General features: G+C 43.3%; 1 long non-coding RNA gene and 1 pseudogene across 1 annotated transcript; one reads left to right on the forward strand and one right to left on the reverse strand.

Moving 5' to 3' along the window:
* Nucleotides 1–5,860: 5,860 nt before the first annotated feature.
* Nucleotides 5,861–16,079, reverse strand: LOC149126561 (uncharacterized). Its single transcript, XR_016233871.1, has 3 exons — nt 15,943–16,079; nt 9,993–10,100; nt 5,861–5,975 (listed from the first exon to the last, which is right to left on the reverse strand). It is a non-coding gene; the product is annotated as an uncharacterized LOC149126561 (long non-coding RNA).
* Nucleotides 16,080–18,835: 2,756 nt separating this feature from the next.
* Nucleotides 18,836–19,189, forward strand: LOC100347989 (large ribosomal subunit protein eL38 pseudogene; annotated as a pseudogene).
* Nucleotides 19,190–19,410: the final 221 nt, after the last annotated feature.

The raw sequence follows: 19,410 nt of genomic DNA on the forward strand, positions 1-19,410 counted from the left end.
AGTTATTTGGCTTAAAATCAGAAAGTAGAATATGTTAGAAATTCTTTAACATCAAAGAAATTCCTGAGACAAGAAGAAGATGAATAATAAATTGTGGAAAGTCTTGTCTAGATCAAAGGTAGGAAACTTGTGATGAGAACCAAATCTGAAAGAAATGGAGATGAGAGTGCTAAATGAGGAATTAGGAAAACCAAGACTAGAATGGACTGATATATCCAGTCATAACAAGTTAGTAGAAGGTAAAACAGCAAATTTAAGAACATTTAAATTTAATGGAGTCTAATTTGTCAATCTTTAATTTTACAATTTTTATTTATTTGACAGGTAGAGTTATAGACAGTGAGAGAGAGAGACAGAGAGAAAGGTCTTCCTTCCATTGGTTCACTCCCCAAATGGCTGCCACGGCTGGCGTTGAGCCGATCTGAAGCCAGGAGCCAGGTGCTTCCTCCTGGTCTCCCATGGGGTGCAGGGCCCAAGCACTTGGGACATCCTCCACTGCACTCCCGGGCCACAGCAGAGAGCTGGCCTGGAAGAAAAGCAACTGGGACTAGAACCCGGGGCCCATATGGGATGCCGGTGCTGCAGGTGGAGGATTAACCAAGTGAGCCACAGCGCCAGCCCCTAACTTTACAATTAACACATTTTATGCCCTAAGAAACTTCTGCCTAACCAAAGATTATGAAGATATTCTAAGTTGCCTTCTAGAAGCCATATTTTTGCCTTTCATATTTAGATCAATGGTACTCTGGGAATTTATTTTGGCATTTCTTGTGAAGTTGAAGTCAAAATTAACTTTTTTAATAGTTGGGCTAGTATCATTATTTCAAAAGAGCATTCTCTCCCCATCACATTATAGTATTTATTTCTTTTTAGAGAAGATTTATTTACTTATTAAAGGCAGAGTTGGGGGGAGGAGGGAGAAAGAGAAAGATCTCATAGGTTGATTCACTCCACAAATGGCCACAATAGTCTGCACTGGGCCAGGCTGAAGCCAGGACCCAGGAGTTTCATCCAGGTCCTCCATGTGGGTGGTAGGGGCCCAAGCACTTGAGTCATCTTCAGCTGCTTTCCAAGGTGTGTTAGGAGGAAGCTAGCTGGATTGGAAGTGGAGCAGCCAGGACATGAACTGACAACCAGATGGGATACAGCAATCACTGGTAGAAGCTTAACATGCTATACCACAACACCAGTCCCACATGATAGTATTTCTGTTGTCATAAATCAAGTATATTACATACTTTGTGTGTGTTTGTGTGGTATGTGGGTGTGTTTGGATGATCTATTTTGTTCTAGTCCATCTTTTACATCAATGCTATTCTGTTTTAATTATTACAGTTATGTAATAAATGTTGATAAGAGCAAATTTCTCTAACTGCAATCTCTTTATATGGACTACTTTCAGCCCTTTGCTCTTCCATATAAAATTTTTCTTAAAAAAAAAGATTTATTTTATTTGAAATGCAGAGTTAGAGAGAGAGAGAGAAAGAAACATTGTTTACTCCCTGAATGGCATAACAGCCAGGGCTGTTATGAGTATGCCACAGTTTTATCAGACTGAAGCCAGGAGCCAGGAGCCAGAAGCTTGGGGCCCAAACACTTGGAGCATTTCCTGCTGCTTTCCCAAGTGCATTAGCAGGGAGTAGAGTTGGAAGTGGAGCAGCAGGGACTTGAACCGGTGCCCATATAGGATGCCGTTGCTGCTGGTGGTACCTTAATCCACTACACCACAGCTCTGGGCCCAAAATTTTCTTTTTAATTTAAAAATTATCTTATTTGAGGGGTAGAGACTGAGAAAAAGACAGTGTATACTCCTTTCCATTGATTCACTCCTCAAATGTCTGTAACAGATGAGAATGGGCCAGGGCTGAAGCCTGGAACACAATTCAGGTCTCCTGTGAAGGTGGTAGAAACCCAATTACTTGGGCCATCACTGTTGCCTTACAGTGTCTGCTTTAGAGGGAAGCTGGAGTCAGGAGCCAGAGTGGGAAACCAAATTCAGGCACTCTAATATTAGACACAGTTATGTTAACCAGTAGGCTAAATATGTGCTCCTCAAGTAAAACTTCAAATCTTTTTGTCAACTTCCACAAAAAAAAAAAAAAAAAACCTTGCTAGATTTTTTGGTGTCTATAGATAAAAATATCAAGAATCAAGGAATGATGAAATAAAAGATTTCCAGTGGGTTATTGGCACGCTTACAAAAATGTTGTAACCTCATTTGGGAGTAGCCAGAAGCTCAAATCTGTGACATCTACAGCATGCGTGTGTCAGTCCCTGGTAAAGCTGGATGCCAATCTTCATGAAAGAATTAGCAGGAATGTGCCCTGCCAATGGTCTAACTTTCATTTCCAGAAGAAACAAAAATGCAATAGTCATCCTTAAGAGGTAACCATAGCTCCTCAGAATGGAGACATTCTTCTTGCTACATTAATGCTATCTCTCTCTCTTTTTTTTTTTTTTAAATCTATTGATTTATTTGAAAGGCAGAGGTACAGAGAGGCAGAGGCAGAGAGCAAAAGGTCTTCCATCCACTGGTTCACTCCTTAGATGGCCACATGGCTGGAGCTGCAATGATCTGAAGCCAGGAGCCAGGAGCTTCTTCCAGGTCTCTCATGTGGGTGCAGGGGCCCAGGCATTTGGGCCATCTTCTACCACTATTCCAGGCCATAGCAGAGAGCTGGATTGGAAGTAGAGCAGCTGTGACTTGAACTGGCGCCCATATGGGGTGCCAGCACTGCAGGCGGCAGCTTTACCTGCAACACCACAGCATGGGCCTTTTAATGTTATCTTTCATACAAAAATAAATGTGAAGAATTGCTTGTGGGGCTGGGGCTGTGGCACAGTAGGTTAAAGCCCTGGCCTGAAGCGCTGGCATCCCATATGGATGTTCAAGTACAGACTGCTCCTCTTCCGATCCAGCTCTCTGCTATGGCCTGGGAAAGCAGTAGAAGATGGCCCAAGTCCTTGGGCCCCTGCACCCACGAGGGAGACCTGGAAGAAGCTCCTGGCTCCTGGCTCCAGACTGGCTCAGCTCCGGCCATTGCGGTCATCTGGGGAGTGAACCAGTGGATGAAAAACCTCTGTCTCTGTCTCTACCTCTCTCTGTCTTTCAAACAAATAAAATAGATCTTTATAAAAAACAAAGAATTGCTTGCAAATTCAGCCTCTATATTATACAGTGTCTGATAACTAATTAAATGACTTAAACAATTCCCTATATAAACCACAGTGCCACTTTTCTTACACACAAGGTATTTCAAAACATTTGTGGACAGACAGGTATTGTGGTGTAGCAGGGTTGAGCCATAGTTTGAAACAACTGCATTGCACATTGGAGTGCCTGGTTCAAGTCCTGGCCACTCCACTTCTGATCCATCTTCTTCCAATGCATACCCTGGGCTCCAGGGATGATGGCTCAAGTACTTGTGTCCCTGCCACTCATGTGAGAGACCTGGATGGAGTTTCTTACTCCTGACTTCAGCCTGGCACAGCCCTGGCTGTTGAAGGTGTCTGGGGAGTGAATGAACAGACAGAAGTCCTTTCTCTGTCTTTCCCTTTCCTTCTCTCTCTCTCTCTCTCTCTCTTTTGCTCTACCTTTCAAATGAATAAACACTTTTTTTTTTTTTGACAGGCAGAGTGGACAGTGAGAGAGAGAGACAGAGAGAAAGGTCTTCCTTTGCTGTTGGGTCACCCTCCAATGGCCGCTGCGGCTGGCGCGCTGTGGCCGGCGCACCGCGCTGATCCAATGGCAGGAGCCAGGTACTTATCCTGGTCTCCCATGGGGTGCAGGGCCCAAGCACTTGGGCCATCCTCCACTGCACTCCCGGGCCACAGCAGAGAGCTGGCCTGGAAGAGGGGCAACTGGGACAGAATCCGGCGCCCTGACTGGGACTAGAACCCAGTGTGCCGGCGCCGCAAGGTGGAGGATTAGCTTAGTGAGCCGCAGCGCCGGCAGAATAAACACTTTTAAAACATAAATATATCTCAGTATAAAATAATTTTGGAATCCATGCAGTTTTCTTCACAACATGCATATTGCATGAACCTTTTGAATACCCTTATATGTGTAAGAGAGCCACCTGCTGTCAAAATGGGATGCTACAACTACAGATTCTTCCCATGTTCTTCCCAACTATATGATTGCATAGACTGAGCTGCAATGATCTAGATGGAGCACTGTGTAGAATTCAAGAAGCTGACACAAAAAAGTTTTTAGGGAATAGTAATCCATAGTACCCTGCCTTGTTTGAGTTTGAAATATTCATTAAGCCGTTATCCACATACTACACACTGCAATTCTCCAAGGGGGTGCTGGTATGCTGGAATGCACAAGGCGACTCATAGTAACATATGCCCCTGTCACTTATAGTAACATATGCCCCTGTCACTTTCCTTCTTGGTTCTGGTACTCATTCCTGAACCTAGCTTCGCCTCTCCCAATGTGCAGGCTCAGCTAAGTCTTATCTCCTCCAAAAAGATGCCCCTTATCTCCAGCCCACACCGGCCCCTCCTAACTCTGTTCTATGCCTGAAGCACCACTGCTCTCAGCACTTCCTCATATGTACGTGGCTTTCTGGTGAAACATACAAATAGCAAGCATTCACCATCGGCCAGCACTCTCACATGCACTTATTAACTCATTTAATTCTACAGTAGGCCTTGTGGAGTAGATACTATTACAATCCTCATTTTGCAAAGAATGAATCTGAGGCCTAGAGAGGTTCTACAGAGCCTTTGGAAAATCATCAACACTATTAAGCAGTGGGGCCAAGACAGAAATCCTTGGATTTGCCTTCACAACTCGTTTGTCAGCACCTGGAGGATGAAGACTCCATTACAAAACTCTCTGAAGCACTCACAGTATGCAGCATAGGACTAGGAGCTCAGGGCTGATATTCAAAGTTTAACTATAGCTTACTAATTTTCAGGAAATAAGAAGAGCCAAGAAAGGAGGTAGGTTTCTTTTCCCCCATTAATCAGGTTGATGAAGAACAATTCTGGCAAAGTGCTAAAGTAATAGTAGAGAACTTGCTCTGAAAACATACTGTGAGCCAAGTGGAAACATACACTGTGCTAAGCATTTTAATATATTTTTCTTTTTAAAAAATATTTGAGAGAGAGAGAAAAGAGGGTCCCAAGTACTTGCACCATCACCACTGCCTCCCAGGATCTGCATTAGCAGAAAGTTGGAATTGAGAATGGATCCAGGACTCATACTTGGGCACTCTGATATGGGATGCAGGAGTCTTAACCAGAGTCTTAAATGATAGGGCAAATACCCACCCCTTTCATGTATGATTTAACCCCTATAAGGAGTCATGTTAGAGAAATACTATTATTCAGATTTTATGGATGAGAAAATTGGAGCACAGAAAGATAAAGTAACTTGCCTGAGGTCACAAGACTCCAGCCCATGCCTGACCTATATGCTATCATCTCATACCTACCCTGTAAGAATGCACATTTGCATGGTGACTTAGAAATCATGGAGAATATAAAGTAATGAAGATGATGGAACTACTCCTAATCTTGTAGGATTGGTATGGGAGGCAGAATCTCCCCAGAAGCACTGTATATTCCCAACCATTGATGCTACTGCCTCTTGGGGAACCTCACCAGCTACTGCTGTCATCACTGCACTGGTCTCTTGAGGGCACTGTTCTCCTTTCAACACTGAGCTTTTATTTGCTTGCTTTAAAAACCCACAGCAACCCTGAAGCAAGGCTGCAAGTTAAATCAGATTTTGCTAAAGTTCAGAATAATAACACAGATGAGGAATGGGCATGACATGGAGCTCCATAATCTGGTTACAAGATGTGACCCGCTCTCCAAGACTTGAACAAAATGGGTATTTTTGACCTTTCTTCTTGCAGTGGATCTACTCCAGTGTTTATCACAGAAGAGTGCTCATCTGGCATCTTTTTCTCTTCAAAATCTGGCCTTCAAGGGCTGGGTCAGAGGGAAGGGGAAGTTTCCTGTGGAGGGAAAACATGGGACAGACATTGTAGATGACTACTGTCTTGGGGAGATGCCTCCCCATTCAGCAGCTTGCTCCAGAGTGAGATCTATTAAGTCTTGCTATGGTTTGAATGCATGTGTCCACCCCAAATACATATATCGGATTCTAAGGTGATTAGGTGATTAGGACTGAGTCTTACTGAATGGAATTGGCGCCCTTATTTTTTAAAAAGGTCCTACGGAGCTGCCTTGCCCTTACAACCATGTAGGCACACAGTAAGAAGGTGTTGTCTATGAAGCAGGAAGTAGCCCTCACAAGGCAACAAATCTGGCCCCTTGACTTTGGACTTCCCAGCCTCAAGACCGTGAGGGACAAAGTTCTGTTGTTAGAAGCCACCCAGTTTATGATGTTCTCATATTATAGGACCCAATGGACTAAGGGAAGCCTCAAGAGAACAACACAACAAAGCCTAACATCTGTATAAGATATGTATATGATGTATCCGTTTTTCATTACTGCTAAAATACCTGTGAGGGGCTATGAAGGAAAGGTTTATTTCAGCTCATGGTTTTGGAGATCCACAGCCAGGAACTGGCAGACCCATTAGTCTGTCATCTGATGAGGGTGGAGGCTGGCTCTGACAGAGCATGTGCGAAGGAATCATCACACAGCAAGCCAGGAGGCAGAGAGGAATACTCCCTGCCCCCACGCATGTCTTCTTCTAATACCACCTTATATAATACCCCTTATAATACCACCATTATTTGATCAAAAGGGGTTCCACTCTAATCCAATCCAAGTACTTTCCAAGGCCTCACCAAAGACTCTGCAACTGGATTAAGTTCCATCTTTGATTCACTAACATAAGACACTGGGGATCAAGCCTCCAACACATGGGCCTTTAGGGGACACCCAAACTACTGTCTGAACCTTGCACATACACAGGAGAAGGTGATACAACCAGTTCCTTAGGTTAGTGCATCAAGAGATGAAAGGAATGCTTGCACCAATATGCCTAAGAGTTCAAGAGAAGTCAACAACTGAGAGGAGTGTAGCCAGAAGCACATCCTGACAATCCTGTATCATGTGCACAAGTGTCTAGGAGCATGGACTAGGAAGGTGGGATATGCACTTCTGTTCCAGACAGGGTAAGGGGACACCAAAGACTGGGCTAGCACTGAGACCACATGTGCAGAAGCAGAGCACAGTGCGTGCATGCTCATTCCCACTGGTGCTACCTCCAAATCTGTGCACTTACGCCAGGAACCTGACCACCTGAGAAGACTCCGACTCAAAACTGTACCTCTTCTACTGTTATTCATTAATCTGTACAAAATGTCTGATAAATGTTTATTTTTTAAAATTAACTATTTTGACAAGAAGTATCTCTCTCTTTTTTAAAAGACTTATTTATTTATTTGAAAGTCAGAGTTAGAGAGAGGATGAGAGAGAAAGAGAGAGGTCTTCCATCTGCTGGTTCACTACCCAGATGGCCTAAGCCAGGAATCAGGAGCTTCTTCTGGGTTTCCCACATTGGTGGCAGGGGCCCAAGCACTTGGGCCATCTTCTGCTGCTTTTCTCTGACCATTGGCCGGGAGCTGGATCAGAAGTGGAGCAGCCGGAACACAAATTGGTGCTCATATGGGGAGTCTGGCATACAAGTGGCAGCTTTGCCCACTATGCCACAACACTAGCCCCTAGAAGTTTCTTTTCTGGAGCTTACCTTTGGTTCAATTTGACCTTTGCCCTTTGCTGTTTACCCAGCATATCTAGCCTTAGAACATATAGATCTTCACATGTTCCACCAATTCCTTCTAGAATGGCACTAAGTATGAAGCCCTTCAAGTCAGTCATCATTGGTGAGAACACATGAAACAGTTCATCCTACTTGAGAAACACTTCCTTCCTGGTCATTTAGAAAAAATATGCTAGGCACATCTATTTTATTGCAGAACTGATTTTTAAGAAAATTTTCCATAAACATAGATGTCTGTGGTATTTTTTTTTTAATTTTTTGACAGGCAGAGTGGACAGTGAGAGAGAGAGACAGAGAGAGAAAGGTCTTCCTTTGCCACTGGTTCACCCTCCAATGGCCGCCACGGCCGGCCCGCTGCAGCCAGCGCACCGCGCTGATCCGATGGCAGGAGCCAGGTACTTATCCTGGTCTCCCATGGGGTGCAGGGCCCAAGCACTTGGGCCATCCTCCACTGCCCTCCTGGGCCATGGCAGAGAGCTGGCCTGGAAGAGGGGCAACTGGGACAGAATCCGGCGCCCTGACCGGGACTAGAACCCGGTGTGCCGGCGCCGCAAGGTAGAGGATTAGCCTAGTGAACCGCGGCACCGGCTGTGGTACCTTTACATACAGCAAGGCTCTGTAAGTCCTGGCTCCCTTCCTGTTTTTGTATGCAAGATAAGAATGATTTTTTTATTATTACATAGTTTTTAAAAATTAAAAGAACAGTAAAAATTGTGACACATGAAAACTAAATGAATTCAAATTTCAGTGCCAAGTACAGTTTTACTGGAACACAGCCATGCTCCTTCAAACACATATCCAAGAATGCTTCCGCTCTACAGTGGCAAAGCTGAAGAGCTGCAATAGATTGTGTGGCTCTCAAAGCCTCCAACACAACCTACCTGGTCCTTTACAGAAAAGATTTGCCAGCGTCTGAGACAGCGGAACTATATCTTCAGCCATTAGTGGTTGTCTTAATCCATCTGGCTTTGCTATTAAGAATATCTGAGACTGGGTGAATTAAAAAGAGATTACTTAAGATTTTGGTGGCTAAGAGTGTCCAAACAGCTTGGCAGTGGTCCACTGGCTGTGTCAGGACAGAAAAACAGCAAAGGAAACAGCCATGTGCAGATGAGGGCTTTCTAACAACGCATTCCCTGGCAAACAAACGCACCCTGTGAGATCAGCATCTACCCGTTCTGAGACTGGAGCCCCCACTACCTTCCACCAGGCCCATATCTTAAAGGTTTCCCCCACCTCAATACTGCCATACTGGGGATAAGGCTCTTAGCACATGAATATTAGGGGGATCAGCTATATCCAAACCATTGCAGGGGTCTTATTACACAAGTGAAGAAATAAGAGACCCACAAAGGTTAGAAATAATTTGGGCAATGGAGAGCCTTAACTAAAACCTTGGGCGAAATTACTTAAGTTCTCTAAATCTTAGTTACACCACTTATCAAAAATAGTGTTGGCCTCATACAGTTGTTCTGGAGACGAAAGGAAGTAAGTCTGGAAGGGGCTTAACACAGTGTGGATGTGCCATAACTGCTTACTAAGCATGTTAGCTAACATGACTGTTGTTACTACAAAACTCAGATCTCCTGACTCAGCCTACTACTACCCTTTTCACTGCACTAAACTGCGCACTCCCTAAAGAAAAACACAGGAACAGGTCATACAATCATTGGATTTGAACTGTTATTGGTGTTTTATCAAGACTCAAGCTAGTTTCCACTTCCCAGACACCTGATCCACTCAAGTTCTCCAGTTTCTACCAAGGTGACATCATAACAGCCACAGCAGGTCCTGAAGGAGATGCATATCACTGGTTTAGGAGGATCCTACACCAATTTACGTCTTGTGATCTGCAAAATGAGGATGAGAATGCTCATCCTACAAAACTGGATGCTCAAAGGAGATAACGGATACGAAGGTCCCTCGAAAAGTGAATGTCATCTATATCTCAGTAAGAAGCTTTTTGCAAGTGTGGGTAATTTCTAAGATCATTATTCATTCACAGGCTGTTGAGAGTCGTCTCACCATGTGAAACATGACCTAAATAAAACCTTTAGGACCATGACCTAAATAAAGTCTTTAGGTTCTCTTTCTGTCTTGATCAGTAGAGGAGGAAGCAGCATCCAGCTGAAAACCTTGGAGAGTGTGCCAGTGATGGAATATGGAGGAAATTATCAGACAGGAAGGGAACAAATGAGGGGTCGTGTGTAGCCTCCCGCCAGCTGCATCCCTAAGCATGACCCATGCCTGTGCCTCTCTCTTGTGCACTTTCCTTACCGCCTTCATCTGCCTTCCTTTCTTTTCCATCTTTCTCCTCCTGTCTTCCCTGTTTTCTTCTGCCATCTTCCCACTCCCACACTCCATCCTGCCTCTTCTCACTTTGTCCTAAAGACAAAATTATTTATTATTAGTGTGACAAAACATTTAGTTCCATGTGATAAAACATTTCTGTCCCTTGTGCTTAATGATGTTTCATTCTTCCATACATGTAAATGGTTTCATGTTAAATGAGAAGGAACTAAATAGAAAGGACTTTATTGTTTGTAAAGCTCTTCCATATGTGTTATTTTGTTAATTTCTAGGTCCTTTCAAAACCCCGTTAGAAAACAGTGCTCCAACTTACAATGACAGTACAAAGATCTCATCCTATATATATTTTTTCTTACTAGGCAGATGTCTCTTGGCTGAACAAAAGGGCCTCCGGGGTTGAACTGTGAGTACCACTTTACTGATTCAGGTGTCTACTTCCTGACTTGATTGTGGGTTTCTTCTCTGGTGCTTTTTGAAGATGTTCATGACCACATTAGCGTTAGCAGAAGCTCAATTCCCTGTGTGATGTTACAGAGCTTTCATTATTCACCTCTGACCTAACACACTAAATCTTCTATGAACACCTAAACCTACCAGCACCAGTCTAAATTCTCTAACATCTAAAAAAAAAAAAGGATTTTTAAAAGTTTCATTTATGTTTTCATTCCAATTAGTAGTTTAGCCACGTTTCTTTTTAATACCATGATGTTCAATGGCCCTCCACTCGCTGCTTCTCTACCTAAAATCACAGTTCTGGGGAGAATGAAAAACCCTTGTCACAGGCGCTGCAGTCATGGGCGGATGAGAAAAACAGGACTATGACTCTGATGCTGACCTTTAGCATGGCTTTAGACTTTACAAACTGCTAAATAACCTCAAGGCTGGCTTTACTTATAAATTCCAGTAATCCCGACAACACTCCATGTATTTGCAATGAGTCATATCATGGAACATTAATGTTATGGAAAAAATTACATTTGAATCCATTTCTAATTGAAGGAAGTGAATACTGTTGGTGGTATTTTTAGGAAAAGGCCCCTTTCCTAAAGAAAATCGGAACAGATTATGTAATCATTGATTTAAAGTATTGTTGGTGTGGTACTGAGATGCCAGACAGCTGACACCCTGCTGTCCTCGGGTTTCTAGCAGGATGACATCATAACGCCCACAGATGGTTCTTTGGGAGATGGCTATCGCTTACACCAGCAAGGAAAAGCAATATATTTTCAGCTCAGATTTCTTAGCAACATAAGAAATTAATTTTGTTAAAATTAAAAGTCATTTCCTTTAAATGCCACTTCTCCATTTTCAAATTCAGAAAATTATCTCTAAACCCAGACTTCTTCATGCTCCCATTAAAAAATGTGTATAACCTCTCCTATGACCTTTATAAAATGGAAATCTTTTCTTTGTTCTTTTCTGTTTAAATTTTATTAATATAAAGAGAACAGATTTCATGTATTTCATAGATGCAATACTAAGATAACCATACTTCCTTCCTTCCTCCTTCCCTCCCCTCTCCCTCCTCCTCCTTTTGTTCTTTAACTTTTACAATAATTTCAATTATGTGGTAGAAATACTAAATTGAATTTGGGTAAAACAGGGGCCAGTGAAGCGAGATAGGCATCCTCAGTTCTGGGTTATGGAGGGAAACATGCAGATCTGTTCACAATGGAGGAGAATGTCATTGTCACCTTTCCTGGCTGATCACCTACTTCCTCCTTCTGCCAAAACCTCAGTCTCCCTGATGGCACCCCTCAGGATGTCTCAGCAGAATGCAAGCATTTGTAAAACAGGGTCCCTGATGCGCTCCTTTTAAGTAAAAATGGGGGTATTTGATAAGCATTCCCCAAGCTTAGGTCCTGGTTCCACAGACAGCATGAAGCCTGGGTTAACTCTTTAGACATTCCCCTTCTGAGTAACAGCACTGATTACTTATTAAAATCCATGACTGATGCCTTTCTTTTGCTCTTCAATTCAAAACCATGGCTCTTCCTGACCACTTTTCAACCTGCTTTATTTACAGGTACAAAGTCAAGTGCACTTTTTTTTTTCCTAGCATGGAGGGCAGTTTTGATGAGGTAATTTAGAGGCATCTTAGGCAGTTTGCCAGAGATGTTTATAGAGTTTATTTTAAAAGATTTATTCATTTATTTGAAAGTCAGAGTCACACAGAAGGAGAGGTGGAGAGGGAGAGGGGGAGGGGGAGAAGGAGGGGGAGAGAGAGGTCTTCCATCTGCTGGCTTACTCCCCAACTGGCCGCAATGGCCAGAGCTGCACTGATCCAAACCCAGGAGCCAGGAGCCTCCTCCAGGTCTCCCACGCGGGTGCAGGGGCCCAAGAACTTGGGCCATCTTCCACAGCTTTCCCAGGCCATAGCAGAGAGCTAAATCAGAAGTGGAGCAGCCGGGACTCGATCCGATGCCCATATGGGATGCCGGTGCCTCAGGCCAGGGTGTTAACTTGCTGCACCACAGTGCCAGCCCCCCCCCCCCCCCCCCGCTTTAAGATTTACTCATTTATTAGAAAGGCAGAGTTAGAAAGAGAGAGAGCTCTTCCATCCGCTAGTTCATTTTCCAAATGGCCGCAATGGCCAGAGCTGGTCCGATCTGAAGCCAGGAGCTTCTTTCAGGTCTCCCACAGGGTGCAGGGGCCCAAGTACTTGAGCCATCCTCCACTACTCTCCCAGGAGCATTAGCAGGGAGCTGGATCAAAAGTGGAGCAGCTGGGACGCAAACTGGCACTCATATGGGATACTAGTAGTGCAGGCAGCAGCTTTACCCACTACACAATAGTGCTGGCCCTGTTTATAGTCTTAACCCTAAACTATTCCTTGGGGCTCTGTATCATCACACAACTATTTTTTTTTTTTTTTTTTTTTTTTTTTTTTTTTTTTTTACCAATGAAGTAGACCTAGGTTGAAAGATCGGTCAGTTCTCTAATGTCCTCTTTCTGTAATTCCTGTAGCTGTACACCAAATGGTGGGCTTGATAGAGAACATAGGTTCAGATAGAGTTCTAATTCTTATTGCAGTTTCCAAAACCTTTAATGTCTAAGTAATTTTTTTTCATAGAACCTCTAGGCTAAATAAGTACCTAACTGTTCTGAACAAAGACTAAAATAAGTACCTAGGAGGTCTGTACAACTTCATAATAATAATTGGGGTGGTATCTGACAAGTGTCACTATGCTTCCCTTGAAATTTTTTTTAAAGATTTATTTATTTAATCCAAAGTCAGGGTTACATAGAGAGAGAGAGAGAAGGGTCTTCCATCTACTGGTTCACTCCCCAGTCGGCCACAACGGCCACAGCTGTGCTGATCCGAAGCCAGGAGCCAGGAGCTTCTTCCAGGTCTCTCATGCGGGTGCAAGGGCCCAAGGACTTGGGCCATCTTCTACTGCTTTCCCAGGCCATAGCAGAGAGCTGGATCAGAAGAGGAGCAGTCGGGTCTCAAACCGCTCCCATAGTGGATGCCGATGCTTCAGGTCAGGGCATTAACCTGCTGCGCCACAGCACCGGCCCAACTTCCCTTGAAATTTAAAAACATCCTGCCTTACCCCTTTGATTTTGGTACAGTGCCATGGGGTGACCAGATGTACCACTGGCTATACTGTCTGACTGTTTTAGGGGTTTACCAAACAATCCAATTCCAATTCATATATGGTTTCCTTGTGAAAAACAGCTAAATAATCACTGCTATGATTTTTATGGGAAAAATTATTGTCTCAACATGAAAAATTATTGTCTCAACATGAAAAACAACTAAATAATCACTGCTGTATTTTTAGGGGAAAAATGATTGTCTCAACATGTATTCATCTCTAAAACATAAGTTGCCAAATGACAGCTACAAAATAATAGTATTTATTTACAATTTATGTTTTATTTATAGGCATAAAATAGGAAGTGGAAGGCTGCACCCTCACTTTAGGGGAGGAGTTTTCTCTAAGGAGAAAAGGGAATGGGACTGGAATGAGAATAAAGCAGACCCAAATCTTACCTGGAATACTTTATACATGCTGGTCAGAAGCATGAAGTGAACAGGAAGAAATGTTGACGTCTGTTAACTCAGGGTGGGCATTTCTTACATTACTCTGTATTTCTACACTTGATCTTAGCCAAAAGGCTGACAAGCGATACTCTCTGTATTTCTGTATGAAAATATTTAAGGGCCGATGCACCTGCGTGGGAGACCCAGAAGAAGCTCCAGGCTCCTGGCTTTGGATCTACCCAGTGCCAGCCATTGCTGCCATTTGGGGAGTGAACCAGTGCATGGAAGACCTGTCTCTTTTTCTCTCTCTTTGTAAATCTGCTTTTCAAATAAATGAATAAATTTTATTTAAAAAAATGTAGAGACCCAGAAAGAATTAAGGAAGATTTTTAAACAGGTTAAGTGTTACTTTTCCTTTATACATATGGACAACTCTTATCTTTAGATATTGAACTTAGTTTTTGGTCATAAAATACTTCTGCCTTTCTCCTGCGGGTCAGAAATCGGCAGATGATGCCTATTTACTTGGCTGTTCCAACACCCCAGCTGCTGCTTGCTAATCCAAATAAGGAGTAGGTGTTACAGCTAATCAGTTCACGAAGACAGTTTGGATTTGCATCCAGATTCAATTCATTGTCATGTTGAAGAGGAGACCACATACTGTGAAGTTTCAAAACTTTATATCTGGTAGACAATCAATGTCTTTGTATTTAGTTAAATTAATTTACCCTTTACACAGTACTTTTAAAATGTTTAACAGTAAGAGCTTTAGGCACCGCTATGTAGCCATTTCATAATATGGCTTGTAATTTTCATCGTTTCTAACATATTATATTAATTTTAAAGCGTGATGTGGTTAGGTGGTTCAAAATTCAGAGGTTTAAAGTGCTATGCCACAAAACATAAGGGTGCATAGAACACTTGATCCCCAGCCACTCCATTCTCCTGAGGGAATCAGTGACCAGCTTTCCTGTGTATGTTTAGAAAACAGGCACTTTATATGCACACAATCGCACAGGATGTTACAGATACACAGTTCCCAACTTGTGAGTCAATTTACGATTGTTGACTTCACGATGGTGCAGAAATGATAGGAATTCAGCAGGGTTTTGGATTTAGGTTCTTCTGGGGCTGCCAACATGCAGCGCGATGCTGGGCAGTGGCCAAGGGCAGCGCCCAGCCCCCATGTGACCTGAGTGGAAGCTGCTGGAAGCTCTACCCTCCGGGGCTGCTGAGCTAGGAGGTTTGTAGGTTAGGTGTGTTAAGTGCATTGTGACTAAGGTTATTTTCAACCTACGATGGCTTTATCAGGATGTAACCCCAGCTAAGCCGAGGAGCATCTGCATACACACACACACACACATTTATTTATATAGTTACATACATGTCATTCACAGTGCTAAACACGAACTACAGGTGATTCAAATTCCTGATCGTTCTCTCCAAACAAACGCCACCTGCAGCTGCTCGCTCAGTCGAGAGTAACCCCGTCATCAAGTTGACTCCTCTTCTCAGGCTGCCAGGAAAGCCGGTGACTGCTTTGAAAACATTTCCAGAACCTGTGCCTGCTCACCACTTCCTCTGCTGTCACCCAGGTCCCAGCCAGCAGCATCTTTCCTGAGGACCAGTGCCATCCCGTGTGCTCTAATTCCGTCTTGCCTCCCACTATTCTCTGTGGAGCAACGGAGGCAGCTTTTTCAAACTGTTAAGTAGCCACGGTCATTGCGACCCTCTGGGGAGTGAACCAGCAGGAAGATCGATCTCTCTCTGTCTCTGCCTTTCAAATAAATAAAAATATCTTAAAAACAAACCAACCAACCTGTAAATCACCTCTTGCCTCAAAGCCTGGTGGAGGTTCCCCCTCTTTGAAGATAAATGTCAACGTTTTTACAAGGCCCTGCACCGCTCTGCCTCCCAGACTCTTACCTCCTTCCTGTTACTCTTCTGCTCACTCGGCTCAGGCTCACTGACCTCTCTCCACAGCCTGCATTCCCCGGATACACTCCTGCCCTTTGGCCTCTTCCAGCTCCCTCAGCCTGGAAAATCTTTTGGCTAACTCCCTCATGTGCTTCAGTCTTTGCTCAAGGCTCAGCTTCTTAAATTTTTATCTGAGAGCACGCTCGTATCTGCTGATTCATCCCCCAGATGCCTCAGTGGCTGGGGCACTCAGCTCCAGTCTCTCATGAGGGTGTTGGGAACCAATCACTTGAGCCATAGTTGCCGCTTCTCAGGGGCTGCACTGACTGGAAGTAGGAGTCAGGAGCTACAGCTGGGACTCAAACTCGGTCTCTCCGATAAGGATCAAAGTGTCTTAATTTTTAAGCTAAATGCCTACCCTAAATCTCCTCTTCAGAGGCCCAGTCTGAATGCACTGTTAAACAGCGTACATTCTGAGGGCAGGCACTGTGAGTTAAACCACTGTTTAGGATGCTTGCATCCCATGCTTCTGATTCAGCTTCTTGCTAATGCATCCTGGGAGGCAGCAGATAATGGCCGAGATGCATGAGGCCTTCCAACCACATTGGAGACCCAGATGAAATTCCAGGCTCCTGACTTCAGCCTGGCACTGTCTTGGCTGTTGGGAGCACTCAGGGAGTGAACTAACAGATGGAAGATCTGTCTGCTTTTCAAATAAATAAAAATAAATGAATTAACAAAAAAGTGCACATTCTTCCCACCCCCAACCTTCTGGACCTCCCATTCCCTGCTCTGCCTTTTCCTCTTACCCACAGAACTTTCCAGTTTTCATTAGACTATATAATGTACCTGGAATTTCATACCATTTTGTCTTCTCTCTCTGAACCAAGACCACCAACAGCAGCAGCAACAACCCTGTGGCACCTCTGTGGGTTCCTATTACTCTTCAGCTCCAATCTTGGCCATTGCCTTTAGCACATTTTAATTGCTGAAAAATAAAGTCTTCTTCCATTTTGTCTCTGAGTTAATTTTTTCTGGCCTTCTGGTTGGAGCTGCTAGCTTAATTTTATTTCCAACACTGGCTTGGGCTGTTATTATGGGTTCACTCCTCAGCAATCCTGATACGCTTTCCTTTGTTTGTTTGTTTTTTTCTTTATCAGTTCATGCTACAGCATAATTTCAAGTAGCTTTTTGCAAAATCATAATTACAAAGGACTTACCAGAATACACCTTTAATTAACTTCTTTACACAGAAGTTTTATAATCTTGAGACAATCTTTCAATAATTCCTATTCAAACTGTAGTTTGTCATTCTGACCTTTACATTTGTAAATATGCTTTCCAATTGAGCTCTCTAAGGTTTAGACAAATGTCTGGTGTCTATGCAACCACACAGGTGACGTGCAGGTCCTATCTTGCAGCTTTCCATTCGTTGGCAATGTGCCTAACATCTACAGTGAATAAATACACCCCACAGGGCAGAAGAGAAAAAAATGAATCAAATAAAAAAATTCTTACATTAACTGTCAGCAGCAATTTCATTAGATTATTTCTTTTCAAACTAAAAGTTCTATTCACCACTGAATAAATTTATGTAAAGCCTATATAATCTATTTTTCACATGATATATAAATGCAAAAGATCACAGAAACAAAATATGATTAAAAACTGGCATATTTAAAAAATTAGAATAAATGCTTGTAGGATCCCTATGAGAAATTCAGAACCATATGTTTTGTAGTTTCCTTTTTCTCATGATGAAAAATAGCTAGCATTTGAGGTACTTGCTTTGTCTCAGGTACCACGCCATGCATCCTATTGCATCCTCACCATTGCCCTGCAGAGGCACAGTTATTATCCTCATTTTGTAGATGAAGAAACTGGAGGCTCAATAAACAATTTATCACGTCATCCATTTACCAACTGGTAAACCAGGATTCACACTTAGGCAGCCAGATCCCAAACCACTATATGGCTGCTATACATGAGCAAGGAATTAGGATGGGAGCTTGAAGGATTCTTAGGTGGGGCAGTTATGATTTTTAAAAATCAACTTTGGGGGCTGGCGCTGTGACGTAGCAGGTAAAGCTGCTGCCTATAGTGCCATCATCCCATATGGGTGCCAGTTTGAGTTTTGGCCACTCCTTTTCCGATCCAGCTCTCTGCTATGGCCTGAGAAAATAGAAGATGGCCCAAGTTTTTGGGCCCCTGAACCCACCTGGGAGATCCAGAAGAAGCTCCTGGCTCCTGGCTTTGGATTGGCACAGCTCTGGCTGTTGCGGCCATCTGGGTAGTGAACCAGCAGATAGAAGACCTTTCTCTGCCTCTCCTTCTCTCTGTATAACTCAAGTAAATAAATAAATCTTTAAAAAAAAAACAACCTTGTAAGGAATCTGGGGATACTTCAAAAAGTTCATGAAAAATTAAAATGTATTTGAAACCCATGCATAGTTTTCTCACAATATTACTTCTCTTTTTTGAAAAAAAATATTTATTTGAAAGAGTTACAGAGAGAGGGAGAAAGAGAGAGAGAGAGAGAAAGAGATTGATTTTTATCGCTGTTTTACTCCCCAGATAGCCATAACAGCCAGCTCTGGGCTAGGCCAAAGTCAGGAGCCAGGAGCTTCATCCAGGTCTCCCATGTGGATGGTAGGGGTCAAAATACTTGAGCCATCTCTACTGCTTTCCCAGGCCAAGCAGAGAGCTGGATCAGAAGTGGAGCAGCCTGGACTTGAACCAGTGCCACTATGCAATACCGTTGTCCCAGGCAGCTGTACCTGCTATGCCACAGCACCGGCCCCAAAATATGCATTTTCTATGAATTTTTTTGAAGACCCCTCATAGTGCACAAAAATAAAATTCATCAATTTTGTTCTTGCCATTTACTGGGCCACTCCACCCCCTCATCACCATTCCTCGAAAAATTGAGGAAATCCAGGACTTTCTGCTCAACCACATGAAAGGAGGATAACTCTGTTCACTTCAAGAAAAATAAAGATATTGTGAAGTTCAGAGTTTGATGCAGCAAATGCATTTATATCTTTGTCATCACAGACCAAAAAAAAAAAAAAAATGGTAAAGGAACCAAAGGAATCCCTGCCTCCAGGTCTGGCAGTGAAGGAGCTGAAATGAATTAGACACACCAACTTGAATTATTAAAAATTTTTTAATTAAAAAAAATTCACTAGGGGGCTGGCATTATTGGTGTGGTGGGTTAAGCTGTCACTTGTGGGGCTCCATGGGATGTGCAGCCATGGAGCCCCCATGTCAAGGTCAGTCTGATAGCTGTTGCTGTGTTTTTATCACAAGGTGGATGTTGCTAGTTTCAGTTAGGGCGATGCTTTCCAATGGTCGGGACTTTCCAGAGGCACTGAGCCTGTCTCGTAAACAACAAGATGGCGCCGAGGACTGCACGGTGAGCCTGCCTGCTGGGTGACACCTCATCTGATTGGCCCAAGGACGTGTGCACACTGCATG

This window comes from Oryctolagus cuniculus, chromosome 5 (genome assembly GCF_051225735.1).
Source record: "Oryctolagus cuniculus isolate XC-2025 breed Fujian yellow rabbit chromosome 5, ASM5122573v1, whole genome shotgun sequence".
NCBI classification, from domain to species: Eukaryota; Metazoa; Chordata; class Mammalia; order Lagomorpha; family Leporidae; genus Oryctolagus; species Oryctolagus cuniculus.